This window comes from Mustela erminea, chromosome 16 (assembly GCF_009829155.1).
Source record: "Mustela erminea isolate mMusErm1 chromosome 16, mMusErm1.Pri, whole genome shotgun sequence".
NCBI lineage: Eukaryota > Metazoa > Chordata > Mammalia > Carnivora > Mustelidae > Mustela > Mustela erminea.
The window spans coordinates 82,886,998-82,893,875 of record NC_045629.1 but is presented as its reverse complement, the minus strand read 5'-3'; the positions used below and the strand labels follow the sequence as shown (position 1 = coordinate 82,893,875).

General features: G+C 62.2%; 1 long non-coding RNA gene across 1 annotated transcript; it reads right to left on the bottom strand.

The window, feature by feature from the left end:
* Positions 1–3,409: 3,409 nt before the first annotated feature.
* Positions 3,410–6,504, bottom strand: LOC116574914. The gene is made up of 3 exons (XR_004279544.1): positions 6,352–6,504; positions 4,908–5,260; positions 3,410–3,442 (listed from the first exon to the last, which is right to left on the bottom strand). It is a non-coding gene; the product is annotated as an uncharacterized LOC116574914 (long non-coding RNA).
* Positions 6,505–6,878: the final 374 nt, after the last annotated feature.

Genomic DNA, 6,878 nt, shown 5'->3' with positions numbered 1-6,878 from the left:
ATGCCCATGGAAGGGCCAAGTCCGCCGGCACCGCTGGCCACAGAGAGCCCCACTCACATGCGCATGCGGGGAGCAGGGACAGACCAGGGGGGAAGAAAGGGAGTCCTGGCCGGCCCCGGCCCCTCCCTGGGGACCCCCCGTGTGCCAGGCTATCTGCATGGGCCAGGGGCAAAGCTCACAAAACTGCTCCCCTCCAGGAGCCCACCAGATGGATGGTAACAGCGACATCACTTGTACCTAACAAGGCCTGCCCTGGGGGGAAACTGTTGTACCTGAGCGAAGGAAGCCCCACCTCCCGTCCCAAGCTGCCATCCTGTCCCCCGTGGGGGCCGGGGAGCCGGGCAGGAGCACGCGTCCTCACAGCCCAGGGCACAGGCTCCGGAGGGACTGAGCCTCTCTAGGGCTGGGCTCCGGGTAAGGGCCCCGGGGTGCGCGCCCTCTCACACTTACCCCACCAGGGAGGGTGACCCTCACACAGAGGAAGCGGCGGCTCAGAGAGCTTCTGCAGCTTCCCCAAGCTCACACAGCAGCAAGCAGAAGCCCTCAGAAGCCTCTCTGGGCAAAGCCCACCATCTCAGCCCAGGCAGGCCGTGTTGGAACCCACAGTTCCCCTCCCCGGCCCCAGGCTGCACACGCAGCAGAACGTCCCCAGAAAAGGAGAGGTAGGACACTTAGACATTTAAATGCTGGCGGTGGCCATGGGATGCCTCCCTTTGTTGGGCCCCCTCCCTGCACAGCTCACCCCAAGACTGACCCGCCTGGCCTCCTGGGAGCCTCTCCTCCTCGGGTCCCACCGTGGCAGGACCCTTCTCCTCTCCTGGAAAAGCTGACTGCCACCACACTGACCCGATGTGGGGGTGGGAGGAGTTCACCTGCGTCTGTGGAGATAGTCCCCAGGGTCATGTGGAGAAGTGAGCAGCACCCACACGCACGGACCTACCAGATGGACACAGCACAGCAGTGACCATGCCATCTGTCTCCTCCGACGACAGGCTCGGAACCGTCACGGGGCAGCGGGAGGGAACATTTTAGACTGAATGTGGGAAGACATCCGGGTGCCTGGGAAGCTGGGGGTCACGTCAGCTGCTCCCCGAGGTCCAAATCACATCCCTGAGCCCACAGGACTTCCCTGCGTGCCCTGACCCACCAGCCTCCCCACCTGGGAGCACCGGCCAGCGGGCTGAGGTCATCAGTGCGTGAGGAAGGCCTTAGTCTGTGAACATGCTCATGGCTCAGTCGGGGGCTGAGGTCAGGGATCAGGACGCGGCCGGGAACGAGATGTAGTCTACAACCAGGGCCAAGGCTCAATGAATCCCCAGGATCAGGGCTCAGTCTACAACCACACTCCGAGTTCAGTGTTTGGGATCAGGGCTCAGTATGTCACGAGGACTGGACTTCGTGTTCAACCAGGGTTCGGGGTGCGTGCTCCAGCTGGGGGCCAGGCTCAGCACGGGACCAGGGTCAGAGATGAGCGTGTGGCTGGGCTCAGGGCTCCGGCCTTCCTGAGGAGGAGGACAGGCTCCGTGGCATCACTCCCCATCCCCGCCAGGCTCCACGTCCAGGTGGCCATCAGAGGAGTGTCGGCAAGAGGAAGACCTCCAGAAACTGGCTGCCGCTCCTGACAGCACACTACACCCGTCTGCCTGAGTTTTTTCTCCCTTCCCCTACCCTCAGCCCAGCCAGGCAGCAGGGGAAGGTGTAATTAAAAATCAGGTTTGTTAACACGAACACGACGTACATAATATTTAGAACATCTGAGCGCCTTTAACTCGCTACCGACGTGCATTTGCTCATTAAGCAGGAATTTTTTATGGCAGCAACACTGCAAATAGCTCTTATTAAAATGCTCAAAACGCCATCTGGTCCCTAGCTGAGGCTCCGCAGCGCACGGTGGCCCAGCCTGCCTGGGGACTTGGAGGTTCCCAGCCGAGCGGCACGGCCAGATTCCCCACCCAGTCCCCACGGGGGTCCTCTCCGCACCCCACTCCACTCCATCCCAGCGCAGAGAGGGGGAGCCAGCGGCCGGGACAGGGAGACCCTTGTCGTATCGGCTCAGCTACCGAGAGGAGACACGGGGCTGTGAGCCGCGTCCTTCTGACCCGGAGGCCTAGGCTCTCTCCCAGGAGGACGGAGTTTGATGAGAGGCAAGGAGCCAGGGCAGCCGCGCCGGTCCATGGGGCTGGGATGGGGGGGTGCGGAGAAGCCGGGCTGTCATAGTCTGGACGCTGAGACACCACGGCCTGTGGTCTGGCTTTGCGGATGGGGCCGGAGGGGCTCACCAGGCCGCTGCCCTGGGGATGCGCGACAAGGGTTTCGCAAACCTTCCCCCGGAGGGGCAGGGCTGCCCGGCCTCCTGAGCCACCTGAGGGCTGGCCTTGTCCGGTGGGCTGCGACCGAGCACCTGGACGGGACGTCCTGTGCTCTTGCCCAAATTGTCGGCTTTGGGGGCTGCAGAGCTGTTGGGGGTGGGGGAGGCGGGGCTCCCGCCCTAGAGGAGCAGGGGTCCCGGCTGGACCCAGCCTGCACAGGCCAAGGGAATCAGCTGTATCTCCCCAACCTTGGGCCGGTCTTCCGCTGTTCCTCCCCCTGCTCTGCCTGCTCCTCTAGGCCCCTCTGCCCTCGGGGCAGACATGCAGACAGAAAGGACCCCCACTCTGCCCTTAGGTGGTGCGGGTCAGGCGCTGGCTGACCTCAGGGGCACACAGGTTGCTCCCAGCCAGCCACGGCCACCACACTGAGTGTGGCTGAGGATGGCGTCTGGGTCCCTCCCCCAGCAGGAGAAGCAGCCTGTACCCCCAGCCAGCACCGGCCATAGCAGGAACCTGTCTGCCATCGCCCAGGGACGCGGGGGTGGGATTCAGCGTTGAGGGCAGGAGATGGCGTTCCTACACCAGCCCGAGGTTCCAGCGGGCGGCTCACCTCACCGACACACGGAACCACAGAGCATTAGCTTCTGTGGCCGCACACACACAGGCTCAGCCCCGCCAGCAGCAGATGGCACACAGCTGAGCGACTGTCACTCAGACTGCAATATCCCTGGGGAGTGAGCCGTGGGGGATCTCAACCTGGGTACAGGAGGAGCCAGGGAGGCTTCCTGGAGGAGGTGTGATCTGGAAACTGCCTGAACTAGAGAGATGGAGAGAAGGGGGAGCAGGGAGGGGCTCGGGGTCCTGAGGGAGGGGGTGGGGGTATGGGCAGAGCCAGAGACTGCCCAGGGCCACCAAGGGAAGCAGGTCCAGGAAGGACAGCCGCCACACTTCTCCCGTGAGCCACAGGCGGGAGCTGCAGGAGCACACACAGCAACACAGCTTGGAGGCAGGGAGGCTGAGGTCGGGGCAGTGGGAGACAGGAGGGGCCTCCGCACACCGAGTGGGTTCCCCACCCCCACTCACCCCTCGGCCTCTTCTGCACCTTCCTGTGGGCCTCGCAGACATAGCTGTCCCTGTGGGGGCAGATCTCGGTTTGGAGCCCCAGACACATCCCCCAAACCCCCTCAGTCTCAGTTTCCTCATCGTAAGATGGTCCTCAAACCACAGAGCTCGGGGGGCTGCTGCAGCAGAGAGCGGCTGCGTGGGGGAAGCTTCCAGAACCGCACAGGGCTTTTATCCGCACACAAACACGGCAGGCGCAGATGCCCACAGAACTGTGGCTGCACAGACATCCATGTGTGTGCGCACGTGTGTGCCTGCACAGACACACGCATCCGCACTAACAAACACACACACGCACAGGCAGGCGCACACGCAGACACACGCATCTGCACTAGGAAACACGCACGCACACACAGGCAGGCGCACACGCAGACACACACATCTGCACTAGGAAACACGCACGCATGCACAGGCAAGCACACAGGCAGACACACGCATACTCACTAGGACACACACATGCACGCACGGGCAGGTGCACACACATACACATCCACACAAACACACATGCACAGGCAGGTGCACACGCACACACACGCATCCGCACTAACATACATGCACAGGCAGGCACACACGCATCCACACTAAGACACACGCACACACGCACAGGCAGGTGCACACGCCAGACACATACATCCACACAAACACATACGCACAGGCTTAGGTGCACACACAGACACACGCATCTGCACTAGCACACACGCACACACGCACAGGCTTAGGCGCACACGCAGACACATGCATCCGCACTAGCACACACGCACACATGCACAGGCAGGTGCACACGCAGACACACACATCTGCACTAGCAGACACATGCACAGGCAGGCGCACACGCAGACACATGCATCCACACAAACACACAGGCACAGGCTTAAGCACACACGCAGACACACGCATCCGCACTAGCACACACGCACAGGCAGGCGCACATGCAGACACACGCATCCGCACTAGCACATGCCCATGCATGCACAGACAGGTGCATGTGCAGACCCAGGTGTGTACTTGCACACAGCACTCGGAGCTCAGCACACCCATTCTTTTCATGCCTCTGATTCCACAAATGTGGCCTCGGTCAGGATGAACAGACACACACCCTGATCCTAAGAAAACAGGGACCCGATATTCCAGTTAATAAACCCGTTAAGACACGCTCCAGTAAAAATAAGTCACATGCAGACAGTCCTCTCCACCGTCCCTTCGATCCGTGCCCTGGGTCTTGGTCGGTGAGCCAGCCCCAGAGCCCAGCCCGCACCTGCCCCAGCCTCGCTCTGCCCCAGCCTCCCAGCACGGACCCCTGCAGAAGCCTGGTGTGCACCCTCAGATCTGGGCCTGGGGCTTGGCAGGCATGGCTCCTCCCCTACCCGGTCCCCAAGCCATAAGTGACAGTTTTTAGAAAGTGTCAATGTATTCCCAGCTGTTGTTGCCAAAAAAAGGAAAAAGAAAAAAACCTTTCTTGGTTTCAAGGAAACTCACAACAACTTCAGAAAAGCGCGTGGATATGACGGATGTGCTCATTTCCCTGAAGATTCGGCAAAGGCCAGAGGCCCTGCGTTTGTCACATGCCGTTGGGGCCACTGGAAGTGGGCTGGCCGTGGGGGGGGCCGGGGGGCCGGGGGCCTTGTCTGCGCCTGGCACGGCTCCTTCCCGGGCTCCACTGAGCTTCCTGAAAGGAGCCTTCCTTTATGCCCGTTTATTCCCAGGAATAACGGCTCTTGACATAAACGAGTCCCGCTCGCAATTAGCCGTGATTAATGCAGAGCTTCACTGGAGTGGAGGAAGTTCGCGGTCCCCGGGAGGAGGTGGGCGACGATCGCATATTCATGGATCTGGAACAAATGTGCGTTTAAGGGGAGTGGGGGAGGCTCCCTGGGACTCCTTCCAGCCCCGGCTCTCGGCCTGGGAACCGGCTGCGTCACAGCATGGCTGGGACTGCAGACAGGACTGGGGTCAGGGGGCCGAGGCCCGCCCACCCCGGGGACTCCCCGCCATCGGGAGCCTTCGAAGGAGACCTCGAGGGGCCGGGCCTGGGCTGAGCACGGACACACATCCGTCCCTTTGGTTCCCATGACGGCCTCACCTCGCCTCGTGGGGAAACACCCCGTCACCCCACTTCACAGATGGGGACCCCAGAGCTCAGAGAGACGTCAGGGGACTTGGCCACCGTGGGGGGCCATCCTTGGGGGCACAACCCTGGAGCCAGATCCTGCTGGGTCACTCTCCACCCAGCCACTATGGAGTTGCTTCTCCCAACGGAGGAAACGGGCACAATGGGGACTCACCTGGCCTGCGGCTGGGGTGCTGTCCGGCAGCCCCGTGCCCTGCCTTCACACCTGTCCCCTGGGGCCCACGTGAGCCCAGCGACGCCTGAACTTCAAAACCCCGGAAGCCTCCCAGCTGCGCCCCCAGGAGGAACCCAGGCTCTGCAGGAAGCCTCACCTCCCTGGACCCCATCTGTCCCTGAGACTCCCATGGTGGGGAAAGAAGGGGGTGCTGGGGCCATAAGCAGCTCTTCTTAACGTGATTTCAGGACTCATTGGTGCTCAGTAATTAGGGGGCCAAAGGAGAACCCATCACCCCTAACTCAGCATTAGGGCCTGAAACAGGCCTCAGCAGCCCCACACGGACAGTCCCCACTGCGCAGAGGAGGACGAGGCATTGGGCAAGCCGGCCCACTGAGCCGGGCGGCTGTGCGTGCCCCCGTCCCAGACCATGCAAGTGACTCAGCCACCGTGAGACAAGACCTCGTTCTGCGCCAAGCCTGTGTCCCCCACATGCCGGTTAGCTCGCAGGCCTTCAGCGGGCTCCCATCTGGGCTCGTAAAACTCCATCCCTCCCACGGCCCCAGCCCAGACTTGGGCGTCCCCGGCTGCTCTCCTCCCCTGCTTCCCGTCAGCCTTCAGGAAACCCTGCCGCTCACCCACTCGGCTCGATTTCCAGCAGGTTCGCCTCGATTCTCCCGGCAGCTCGGCCTCCGCTCCGCCCGCCCCAGACCTATCCCAGCTCACAGCAGACGATCTTTCTAGACCTTCCAGACCTTTCTTCCCTGGCTTTCCTCCGCTGTCACGCCACACGCCCTTTCACACGTTTCCTGATTTGCCACCGGAAACTTGAACCCACAGAGGACGCATGCGTCCGCCTATGTCCCACGTGTACACCTGTGCCCCACGCACAAGGAGTAAGTCTTGTCATCCCCAGGAGCAGACGAGCGCCCGCCCCACAAGAAGGCCTGTTCTAAAGCCCTCGTGTAGTCTCTCTGCTCCCAACCCCCACCACGGGACGGGAAGAGCTGCCGCAGTTGCCCCCAGGCCAACCCTGGGCCTCGGGACGGTAGAGGCGCCACTGTGCCCGGCACCATGGGTCGCCATGGCCAAGGGACTCACGCTGGCTGTAAATGTTCTGGCCCAGAAGTGACAGACGTCATGACGCCCTGGACTCAGCAGCCAG